A 13,112-nucleotide genomic window follows, 5' to 3' on the forward strand; every position below is an offset into this window, starting at 1 on the left:
AAAGAAAGCAAGTGTGATATAAAGGGTATGGAGGCAGTAAAGATGTATTGAAACAAGGCAATGTGGGCAGTAAGAAAGTAGGACCAAGGAGCATTGGACACCAGCATTAGCACAGAACAGTTACGAAAATAATAAATGATTGCAAACCCGCCAAATGATAAAAGCTGAAAAAGAAAAATTGTTTTAAAAATGCAGCACAATGACCAAGAAGAATAGAAAGCAAGATTGACAATTTTTGCAATAAGCAAAAATGGAGGGGAGGAGAAGAGTTGGCAGAGAAGAGGAAGTGTGAGTCTGAGGAAAGTAAGATAGAAGGGGGCCAGAGATAAAGCTCTGTCCTGATTGATGACCAGTTTTTTGTTGCTGACATTACCATTAAATTATTGCCCAGTATCCTAGTTGTGTTGTCTGCGGCGAACCTCTACCACAAGCTGTTTAATTTTTTTCTAATAGTCTCACGCCTGGCTGCCTTTAGCTGCTCGCTATTAATCAGCAAGAGGCTGTACGTTCAGGAAGAAAAGCGTTTGCACTGCACGTGTTCGACAGTGCAGTATAGTCTGCACTCAACCATTTATACAACAAATTATTCTTATTAGGTACACTTTATATTTCAATAAAATTTCACGCACAAAATACACTGCTTTGGAGTTCAAAGAATAAACAGCCTGCTGAAGAGAAAAACACAAATCGGCCTGTCTCTTGCGTTCTTGTATACAATCACAGCCAATCAAACCTGTGAGGCCAAAGCTAACGGAGTGTATTCATCTAGTGTAACCTCGGTGATATCAGTTCACTCATATTCACCTCGGAAGGAAAGTGGTTTGTTCTCTGACTAGCAGGCAGAAATTTTGTCATAGTACATTAACACTACTAAGTTTCCATCATGGCTAGTGCAGTCAAATGAATATCGCAAAGTTTTTTTTTCAATATATTTTGCAGGGTGCATGGCACCTGTTAGTGTATATCAGCAGCATGTTCAACCTCATTGAGGTTAATAGTTAAATATTCGTTTTAAAGCTCTCCAGTCGAAATAAAGGCGCACTGTTTGAAATCCTTCAGTTTTGTTTTACTTGCACCAATTTATCTATTTCGAATCAGTGTTGTTGAATTACCCTAACACGTTGTAATGGGATTGACATTGGATTTTAAAGTGAATCAGATGTACTACAGCGTCCCGATGAGCCATCAAAAATGGATTCAGTTATGTCATTCAGTGGCAACTTTTGGAACCTTCAAATTTACACAAAATATGAAGCAAATGCCAAAAGAGCTGTTTCCTTTTAAGCGAACACTTCTCTCAACTAAATGGTTTGTTCCAAAGGTAATGAAATTGGAATTTCTCAGGGAGTGGAACATAAATTCTGCATTAAAACGGCTATTGATTTATGTATTAAAGAAATGAACAATTTATAAGGATATTTGTTTCAAACATGCCTCATTTTTAAATTTCATAGTATTGCATTGACTGTCTATCCAATCCCAAACTTGCAGTGCCACGACCGTGTCACATTTAGATATTCCAGTAATTTTCATCCTTTGGACCAGAGCATGGATTGGACAGGTTACTCCCAACTAAGACTTGAGAACGCCCTGGTTTGAACAGAAGTGGTGTTAGTCCATCTCGAGAGTCTGGCCTCACGCTAATTACATATTGTACTTGTTGCAGCTTAACTCCAGCCTGAAACGAAGGCACTGACAAGCTGATCTGATCAGCACGCCAGAGGTAAAAGGCATCTTGTTTCTTGAAGGAAACAGAAAATCTCCTCCGAGTTAATACTTCCTGGAACTTGGACAAAAAAGAAAGGAGCAACAAGAACCAACAGGAAGCGTGGCGCAAAGATTAATAACTTTATGAGATTATATGACAAGGTAAAACAATTAAAAATACAATAAATACCTCTGAGAGAGACCAGAAAGACCAGAAAAAAAACCCAACAAGAAAAAAGGGGCAACTGTGCATTCTACCCCAGTAAAACAGTTGAAAAATGAATGGCTCATCACAGAAGACAGATAGTTTAATGGGACACGTAACATTTCTGCTTCATTGCATGGCTTCTCTTTTGCTTATTTGACATTATTAAGCCCAAACCAACAGGACGATAGAGTAAAATGTATCAGATTTTCCTTGTCCAATATGACGTGGAAAGTGGGTCCGTTTTAGATTTACACTACAATTTAGTCATTGAAGGCGAACTCATAGATCGAAACAGAAACATGAATTGCTGGAAAAGCTCAGCAGGTCTGACAGCACCAGTGGAGAGAAATCAGACTTAACGTTTCCCGTCCAGTGTACCTTCCTCGGAACCCGGAGGTCCATGCCTGATTTTGGGGGTTAGCACCTTGCAATTTCGTAGCGGGCCGCGACATTTGGCTCAACCTGAGCTTGGCGATAGAATGATAGGCGTGTTGGGCATCTATTGGGCCTGCCCCTTGTTCATCATTGAGAAATGAAAACAGATACCGATGCGAATTGCAGACTGGTTGATTGGAGGAGTTTGGTGATTTACAATCCAGTTTGGCGGGAGTAGAGGCCATGAAATCTGAGTGGGGCGGGTGGATGGACAATGGCCTTGGGCAAAGCAACACGTCACATAGCTACATGGGTTTAAACATAACAGCACTAGCGATTGGAAAATCTCAGATAAACAAATAATGGTGCACAGCACTGTAAAGTGAGTGCAACAATTAAACAGAATCTTCATTTACGTCTTTTGGGGGTGACGTGCATCCATTACCAGATTCAATCTTCTCAGCATGAAGTTTTCATCTTTCGGTTGTTGTAGCACTTACATTAACAAAATTATGACCAGCCGACAATGTCAACAGTATGCTAACTGTGAGATAAAACTTCAAAAGTTGGAGCAGTTTCAACGTGAACTGCATCACATGAATATTCACCAGTTGCAATGCTTTGATTGAAATGTCAGTGCAGTCAACTGACATCCACCCAAGACTGAAGCGAGTTTGTGCATTGTCAAGAGTTTGTAAGGTTAAAGACAAGGATGGTTCAATTCTAGTTTCTAACAACAGTGCACGCAATAGTTGATGCGATTTAAATACAAATTAAAGCGGGAAAAGTGGACAATCTTTCTTCTCCACAACGGCAGAAACAAGACGTGCTGGACATGAAATGAGGAGCAGAAAGGAGAAAAAGATATAAAAGTGCAGTTGATGCTCGAAGCAGTGATTCATAGAACTGCCATTTATTACTTTTAAGCCCCTTGATTGTTTAAAAAGTCATTAATTCGGAAAGCGATTTAGGTTTTGTATTTCAAACTGTAAGGTGCAATTGGTAATTTGATTAGAGAAAGGAAAATGTATAAGTAGAACTGTCTGAGAGGCAGTAAGAGTTAATTTTATACTTGGTGAAGTTCCAAATCGTTCTTGACATTTAACACACCTGTACAGATTGGGAGGCGTGCAGTACCCTGAGGGGAAATTAAGGGCGTGTAAGCGCCACATGTTAATGTTTGCCGTCTTCCGGTGCCGATTTCATGATGTCACCCACTGAACAAGAAGTGGATTTCCAACAACAAGTTGTTACCTAAAATAACACGCACCAAATCTTTGATGGGAAAGGTTAGGAAAGGTTCTTACAGGCTTGAATTCTATTCGGGTCCAGTTTGAGGTCGGAACAAGTTCAGGTGACAGGCCGGAGATGTACTTTGTCCTTTTGTGAATTGCTTTATTTCGGGTCAGTTTCCTTATATTCAAAACTTTGAAAATCACCGCATTTTTAGATTGAGCCGCAGATTCTAAGCGCAGTATGTTTTCTGGTAAAAAGCATTTTGAGACCCTATCTTTTTTGGAAGTGAATTTTTGCCATCTGGGAGTTTTAGAAATCAGCATTTTAAGGTTCCATCAGTTGCTTTTAGGACCTGAACCAAGACTGTCTAGGCCAGTGGTGCGGACGCTACCACGGCGCATCAAAACGCTTCACCAACACGGATATGCTATGATAGCATTCACAGTTAATTATTACATATTGGCAACATCGTGAAGTACTTACTGTTGTTGCGCAAGCAAACATTTGAGCTTCAATACGCAAGGAGGACACATAGAAACGAGAAACAGGACGAAAGCAGTTAAACCACACTCAAAACAGATTCAGACTAATACAGCTGTCAGTACACTAGCCCTTTAATTCGTAGTGGGAGCGTTAGTGGCGCTAACAGGTAGCGATGTCAGACGTCATGCGCAGCTAGCACACTGACAATGCCAATGCAGCCAGACATAGGGTCTGACACTCAGGAGATCATTGCAAATCCTAATGGACTCACAACTGGAACTTTCCTCTCGAATGCAGTGTTAGGGGAGCACACCTTTTCGCTAACATTAACAATGATGGGGGAAAGTAATCGTTTCGAGAAATGTTTTGAAGGATCTTGCAGTTTGCACAGGAATGAAGTTATACTGGATCCAATCCAAGGAGCCAGCAATTGTACAACAGTGTGCAATTGCTGTCTTTGGTCTGACAGTTCCGAGTTCAAACCCAACCTGCCTGGCAGTATTCCTTAATTATTACCATCAACATCCAGGGTGGTGCGGAGGTAGTTCCCCAACTTGTGGGGTTGTAGGTCCGGAATCAAGTCCTATCTGCCCCGGTGGTTTGTCATAAAATGCTGCTGCTGTTGAGCTTTGCAAGGTTGGTGATCATGCGGTTAAACCGCAATCACAAAAACAGAAGGCACTGGAAAAGCTCAGCAGGTATGGTGTTGACTGAGTGGGCAATGTGACATGTGTCCTCAGTGTCAGTATATTGAGGTATCAGAGCGTTGCCCTACCTCCAGCCTATGCCGACACATTCCAAGTTTTAGTTTGTGCTGCAAATGCGGCTGTTGACCAAAATTGTTGAGATGGCAAGTCTATTTGCTGAAAATCCCACAATACCTTCATAAGATGTCGAACAAACAAAAAGTCAAAGATAAGCTCAGTATTTAGCGAGTACGACGCAAGGGGAACCACTGGGCAAGTTGGACATGCAACAAACCCTACAATGCACGTCATCGTTTAGTTACGTGACTCAAAGAAATAAGAGTCCAGAGGTCAACAAAAAGCGAAAGTCATTGATGAGCATTGGTTAACCATTTATAGATTGTTGTTGAATTCTCAACTCAACACTTTTAGACATCTCCTTCACACACTTTTGCCTATGAAGCTTGACTCAGTGATGAGATGCTTGCCCATGCTTCAAAGTATCTGTTCAAATTGTCCTCCCGGGCTAGAGGATGTGATTAAAGATGATGCCCTAGAGCAGTGGTGAGAAAAGATGTTTTGCTGGAGAATCGAGAATTGGTCTGAATCTCTACCTTCTGGATTAGTGGTGCTGGAAGAGCACAGCAGTTCAGGCAGCATCCAAGGAGCTTCGAATCTCTACCTGCCTACTTGGGTGGATGTAAAAATTCCCATTCACGACCTGAAGATGAAGAGGGAGATTTTTTTTAAGCCCTGGTGACCCGGTCAAAACGCGGCCTTTCGCCAAATCGGATGAATCCCGGCTGATTCCGGGATATTGCTGCATACAAATTGCTGATTACAATTGTATCCGTAATAATAGTTAAAGCACTTAACCGACTAATTAATTGGCTATAAAACTGTCCGAGACAAACCAAAAATCTGGACAAGTTGTTTACTTTTTTTTCTAGTTTCATTTGAGTTAGCATTTAAGTGGCCCGTATGGAATCGGGTAACAGCAGTTTGTAAAGTTGCTGACAAGAATAAAACGGTATTTTTTGTTTCTCTCGATTCAAAGAATGATGTTTGCTAATGCACCTCAAATACTGCCTGTGCCTGGGTAGGATGATTTGCAGCTGAACTGTGGGTTTTGCATTGTAACCCAAGATGAATCCTTCGACTAGGAGACAGTTCGGTGCATGCGCTATAATTATTTTTATTGTGAAGGTGTAACCCAAAGCTTTCACATAAGGAACTCCTTGCCCGTCAAGCCTGGGACAGCGCTCAGGTGTGTATTGAGGCACAGGATTGCTGCGTGCCTATATAAAGCTTGCTGTTTCAAGCCCGTAACACATCAGAAACATGTTGAATATGCGCAACTTCTGTATCAATGAAGCATCTATTAAATCTCAATGCACTCCAAAACTATATTAACGTGAACATATGCATAATTCACAAGGACGGATCAGGCATTGGATGTGCCAAACGTTATGTCAGGTCAATGAGAACGTTAAAGTTGCTGCTCTCTCCACGGATGCTGCCTGACCAACTGTGTATTTCAATAACTTCAGATTTACAGCAGGCGGTATTTTGTTTTTGTGTTACTGTTTCTGAATCGTAGATCGTTTAGAAAGTATGCCTTTTTTTTGCTATCTTAAATTGCAGCCAGATTGCTGAAGGAAGCGGAAATAAATGGCTCAGCATTAGGGATTTTTAAAAATCAATTTAGGATCAATGGATAGATTGTAAAATCCACTTCACTCTAGATTAGAATCTAATATGTGAAGTCCAAAGAATATCAGACTACTCGCTGGTATTTGGAATTAGCTCAGCTACTTCATAGCCCTACCCTTGAATTAGGTCAATGCCTGGTCCAAATTATGCTGCTGGTTTCATGTGGGTGCACATTCAAAGCAGATCGAATTGATCTGAAAGTGACTCTATAATGGTAATAGAAATATTATTTTGCGTGCGTTCCATCTTCTATTTTCGATTTCTAATACTTAAGTCACATTGCTTAAGTGATTTGGTGGCTCAGTTTACTGATACCTCTCGTAGTCCCGTTCACAGGAGTATGACATTCGCATCTGTAGTGTTGTGTGGAAAGCGGCTCTGGTCTCCCATACTGCTGAAACCGGCGGGTAAAATAGTGCAAATAATAGTTTTCAGCAATGCCGAGTGTCAGTTATGCAGCATTTTATAGTTTCACACTTTAACTGTCGAACCCAGAGTGTAATACACAATTTATTCGCTGCAATTTACTCTTAAAGGATAAGGGAGGGAAAACAACGTGTGAGATATTTACTGAAGTCCCCCCCCCCTCCCCCCCCCCCCCCCCCACACACACGCCCTTTCTTTGCAGAATATATTCCATGATTACAAAATTAGCAAAATAATTAGTGTGAATGCCTCATGATCTCCTGGCATCGCCATAGAAACATTAGGATGCTATGCCGCAATGAATCTCTACCAAGATATTAGAGGTGCTCTCAAGATGTTAGTCTCCCAAATCCGTAGTGATTCAGAAGTTATTCAGTCCAGATTCAATTATCTGAATGTGAACTGTCAGAGTTTTTTTCGGAAATTAGAAACTTGAACTTTTTTTCCCTGTGCACTTTAGTGCCAGTGCACGACATTACTCCGCACTTCACGTTTATTGACTATTCTTAATGTTTTCGATTGAATAAAAGCTGCATGGTTATATCATTCTGAAAATTCAGTGTAATTCCTGCAAGACTATTGCTCTAGTGGGTGTCAACAAGGATGTGCCAACATTAGTCAGCACCAAAGCCAATAAGCATTCGTTTTAATGACTAAAGAAATCCAAATTACAAGGCTGCATGAGTATACTTTATAAGCATACATCTCTTTTATAGCTGTTATAATAATGCCATTTTCATGCTGGCATTCACACCGCATGAGAGAAACTTCAGCGAAAATAAGCAGTTTTCACAGAAACATCCACAGAATCGGGGAATGAAATTTAGCCAAAACAATGAAATTTTATATTATGAAACTGTAATTTTCTTTCTAAGGCATTGTGAATCACTGTTGTCCTTTGCTGACTATAGCATTCCACATTCTCCATCTAAATTACCTTTCTTTTAAAAAGAAATGAATGCCTGATGTATTAAAATATAATGTCTTATTTAACCATGCTTAATTAGTAGCCTTGAAAATAGCTTGCTCCGTTTTAATAATATATTTTGAGTTGCATCTAACTATTTTTGGGGTTACAAAATGGAACCGATCATTTACAACAGTTCTAATGGTGCAAATTACGCACACAGGAGAAGGGGATATACGTAGTACAGATGCACAAGGAAACTGTCTTGCATTAGCCGTTCACAGCTGTGTTAGTGATACGGATGTTACACTTGGATATAGGAGGGATGCATCATATTATTGATCGCTATCCAAGGGCCCATGTATGGATGCCGGGTGACGGCTTAGCCTGGCGCGATTGCCCCGAGGTTGTGTGGAATGTCAACTAACCCCTACAGGTCCAGGTTTGAATTCCGGCCACTGGGTGAAATGATGAGGGGAAACGTGATGGTCACAGAGTCATACCCCTACTAGAATGTCTTCAGCAGTGGAAACAATTAGCGAGTAACGGAGGTTTAAAATGTATCGCTGTTTTCGTCCCGAAACAATTAATATTTGCACTGCAACATTCTTCACGTGCGAGCCTCTGAGGCACAGTCCTTTGAAAAGTATGGAAAATCACTTCTGGAGTTACCATGCGTGCACCACAGTACCGAGAAGATAACTGAAGCCGCAAAATAATTTATGCAATAATGACAAGAGGATGATTGACAGCTTAGGGGTATTCACCTCTCACTCAATTAAAATATGTACATTTTTCACATGATTTATTTTGCAGTAACTACCTCTCGTTCAAACTTGTCAGATTTTTTTAAAGTGGCAGTATTATGCAACAGCTTACTGTTACGCTGTGGTAGTCTTTTGCTCAAGTGCATTTCATTTTTTTAATGGAGCGCATTTACAAATTGTTTACTAAAGACGGTACTTCTGAAACCAAAAGTTAACTTTGGAAAGTCCAAAGATGTGCAGGTGGATTGACCATGGTAAATTGCCCATAGTATCCAGGGATGTGCAGGCTAGGTGGATTAGCCATGGGAAAAGCGGGGTTCCGGGAAAAGGGTAGGGGCGTGGGTCTGAGTGAGGTGCTCTTCGGACGGTCTGTGAGGACTTGATGGGCCCACAGGGAGGGCCTGTGTAGAGATTCTACCATACTATGAAAAATGGGAAATGGACGCTCCAATGCTCAGTAGAATGTCTGTGCACTGATTTTAATTTTCTTTCATTCACGTGTGGCCAGGGTAACATTTATTGCCCATCCCTAGTTGCTCTTGACAAGATTGTGGTGAGCTGCCTTCTTGAACATGTGCTGCAGGTAGACCCACAATGCACTCAGGGATGTAATTAAAGCTTTATGTGCAAACCTAAGTACAAAGACACCGATGAAAGTTGCACAAATGGGGATGTTTATTTCATGTATAGGTGCCACGGCATTGTCCACGTCTGGAAACACCTGATGTTAAACTTGTTTTTTTGTTCCCCCCCCCCCCCCCCCCCCGCTGTTTGTTGCACCAGAGGATGTCGAAAGGCAAACCTTCAACTCGAGTCAACAGATGTGAAGCTAGGAGAGCACAGCAGGTGACACAGCCTCCGAGGAGCAGGAAAAACAATGTTTCCGACCGAAACCCTTCGTCAGGACTTAGTGTTCGTTTTCTCAAATTAGAAGAAAATTTGTTCACCAATTAATGTCCTGCAAAGTGTCCTCACTCGTCGTTCGAAGCGTCCTGGCACCGAATGGACGCCGGGGACGGACCAGTAAGTCAAGGAGTCGGGCAACCTAGAATCCATGCTGGCAGATTGACACTCGTTTTATTAAACAATCCTTGTTTAATAAATTGTTAAACTGAAGAGAACGATGAAAATGGGAGCGATAGAAAACATTTTGATGAAAGCGGGAGAGATAGAAAACGTTGCATATAAATAAAACGCCTTTTGCAAACAATTTTTTATGTCATTCACAAAATATCTTGAAAAGAAAACAAAATTGTCAGTGCAAATATTTGCTTTCAATTTAATCTCGGCAGTTAAGTAACCTCTTTGAGCAACTTTTGAGGGATTGGTGACAGGGCAGTCAATAAGATTGGGCATTCGAGTGCGGGAATGATGCAAGGCAACAAATGAGACGCATTTATTTAGTCAACAAACGTTTCCCCCCCTCTTCACGTCACCATTAATTGCCACATGTTCAACTAAATTTGCGGTTCTTTGCTTCAGCGCTTCCTCAAGACTGGTAGTATCTCTACCAGGCACCGGGGACATGGAGACAGTCTAAGGCTGTGATCTGAGATCTGTGCCATGACAGAAAGCTATAACAATATAAGTCTGTTGGACATGCCGGCTGGGCTGTCAGTTTTAATTTGTGCATGACCTAGTGGCCGAAAAATGGGAAAGAAGTGGCAGAAAGTGGGACTGAAGGCTAGTATTATTGCTTTGACAGCTTCACTCATCTAGAAGTAACGCAAAATGCAATTTATATTTATACTCCCTGACCTTCTGCTCCAAGAGGAAAGTATCTAATGAAGGGGCATGAAGGCAGAGTAGAAGCAGACTTAAGTTCAGCTGGAATTTATCTACATTGTTATTCTTCAACTGTTTAATTACAGACGAAATGTAAATCAAACACCAAAGAAGACAACGGAGCCTGAAATCTTCGCTTTGTTTTATTTTTGGGAAGGGGGTATGTGTGCGGGGGAGGGAATAGGCTGGGTAGAACAGGAAGGAATAGGGAGTCCCAGGGATGTTCTGATGGACGTCTATTGCAACTCCATTATAATCGAAAAAAAAATCAAGAAACACTCCCGGCGTTTGTTTTTTTGTTTCATCCCCCGAGACCCAGTCACTGAACTGTGTTGACTTTTCACCGTGCACCCATGGCCAAATATTAGATATTCTGGAAGAATGCCAAAGACAGGCCTGGGTTCACACCAAAGTAAACACCATCGTGTCTTCTAGTTTCATACACACTGAACGCGATTTGCAAGATATGTATTGCTGACATCATATGTCTCTCTCTCTCCTTATTCTATCTTCCTTTTAATCCACAGACCCGTGCTTCTGCCGGTCCTGTAATCCTGTGGCATGTGCTGATGACATCACATGATGTCCATTGCCGGCAACATCCAGTTCCCTGCAACTGTCATTTAATGTTGCAAGCAAATGAAAAATGACTGTGAGACTCACTGGCTCCCAGAAGTGACCTTGAGTATTATTAGAATGACCTCCCATCGGTTTGACCAGAAGACCTTTGATATCTGCATGAAGAAAATATACGAGTGAGATGCCTCGTCTACAGATAGAAAGGACAACGATCAGCGAGAATAGCACAAAGCTGAAGCTAAGTTGCAGCTCATTGCTGCCAACATTAAAAAGTAATCACTGTACATAACTTGACTCCCTGCATCCACTTGCTCTAAGAATTGTTTTTTTTAATGCAAACCATTAGATTTTTGTTTAAGAAACACATTCATTTAAAAGGCCCCTGGCTTGTACAGGATGCACACACACACACACACACACACACATAGAGACATACATATCGCCTCTGTTAGTTGGAAATGAATCTGACAGTCAATAGAGTTCCATGTCTCTCAACCGGCATTCTATTACCAACGTTGTCAAGCCGTAGCCAGGAAGAAAACTGTAAGGGGAAATCACATGTTTTGAGAGGTTAGTTCATTGAGTAGACCAAAGCTTTTCTTCACCAAAAAAAGGTAAGCCGAATTCCGTGATGTAATCAGCTGTTCTCCATTCAATCACGCAGTCTCTTCCTTCCCTAAACAAACTGCTAAGCAGTTGCAATCAGCTCACACACTCTAAGCAAGTTCCATGACCAATACGATATCCCGAAAACAAATTAATGAAGACTGATTACGGGAAGGACGGTTAGCGTTACTGCTCTACTTTCATCCCCTGCATCGTTCATCTATGCCCGTCAGTCTCCTCTTTCCTTCCCTTCACATTTCATACTATTTTAAAACAATCTCCCCGCCCGCTTTACCAGATTCCAATCTCTTTCTTCCTCTTTAATTCCCCTTTCCTCATGCTTCTGGGCTTTTTCTTGGTTTCTTTGCCTTATCCACCAACTGGAGGCGCACCTTACTTTATTTATGCCTTTTGAGGGGATTAATGAACCCTCTCCCATTGTCTGTTCTCCTCCAGCGGTGCATCCTGTTAGTAACAATGCAAAGTGGTTGTGGTCTTATGTGAGTTGGTGTTTGTACACAAACGCAGGTACCCCTACCTCCAAAATGCACCTATTCGGGATATTTGACACCAGCAAAGTTCTCAACCGCAAGATGAATCTGCGATTGTTCAAATAAAAACCGCCATTCCGTTAATTCAGCCAGGGGCTAACAATTCCCTATAACTGGTGTTATTACAGTAACAGTAACGCCAGTGCAACACAATGCATTTTGGTCCACACGTAGTTATAATTAGCTACATATATGAAGCTGCGTGTCGCATGCAAGCATTGGCAGCAGTAAAGGGTCTCTCTTTCTTTTTCTACCCCCACCCACCACTACATCGGCATCCTACCTCATCCCACTCCCATCCTCCCATTCCCTCCCTCAATATTAGACAAGCTGTTCACTTTCAATCCATATTGAAATTAATACGGATATTGTCATGTACAGATTGCGACCGTGGGATACTTGAGTTGAGCTAATGCCTTTTCCCCAATGTGCATTCGTCAGTATGATAAAATGTTTCCTTTGCATATAGAACGGTACTGCATCGAGATTGTAGTGTGCTGAATTACATGTGTTACAAAGTTGGAAAGAGAGATCTTTCAAAGACAGCAGATTCAATCCAATCAAATAACATTGTGATTTTCTAAGACCTTCTGTGACAAAATTGAAATCTTAATAAATGAAAGCATCAGAACTGTCCATTCATTCTATAACTGTTTATTTATTGTGTATATTGTTCATTGTTCACATTCATTGTATGTAGGATTCACATTGAGCATAGAGGATATATATATATATCGAGAGAGGGAACGGTAAAATGCATACCCTCTATGCATGTAGACAGTCAGGTTGTGCAGACTGACCAGTATAATTTGAAAATTACATTAATCGAAAGTCACCAAATACTTTGAGTCTTAAGCAAGAGGAGCAAGGACATGTATTCCACAATAATTGGGATCAAAGCAACGCTGCTTCTCTGCTTCAGATGTTACGAAAACTTTTCAACCAAGAGGCTCGTTAACACCTTAAGGTTCACCTTGGTCCTTATGGTTAATCCGCCACAAATCGGTAGAATGGGTTCCACAGGAAGTGGCTTGAAAACTAATTTTTTTTGCGTGTCTCAGCGACCTTTTCATCACGTGCCAC

At 41.3% G+C, this 13,112-nt stretch overlaps 1 long non-coding RNA gene across 1 annotated transcript in view; it reads left to right on the forward strand.

Annotated features, from left to right (window-relative positions):
- The window catches only part of LOC122541049, a 28,287-nt gene extending 15,623 nt beyond the window's left edge, over positions 1 to 12,664 (forward strand). The window contains exons 2-3 of the long non-coding RNA XR_006309499.1: positions 9,292 to 9,531; positions 10,821 to 12,664. This is a non-coding gene — a long non-coding RNA (uncharacterized LOC122541049). The remainder of the gene's footprint in view (positions 1 to 9,291; positions 9,532 to 10,820) is intronic.
- Positions 12,665 to 13,112: the final 448 nt, after the last annotated feature.

Source organism: Chiloscyllium plagiosum, chromosome 36, assembly GCF_004010195.1.
Source record: "Chiloscyllium plagiosum isolate BGI_BamShark_2017 chromosome 36, ASM401019v2, whole genome shotgun sequence".
Classification (NCBI taxonomy): Eukaryota; Metazoa; Chordata; class Chondrichthyes; order Orectolobiformes; family Hemiscylliidae; genus Chiloscyllium; species Chiloscyllium plagiosum.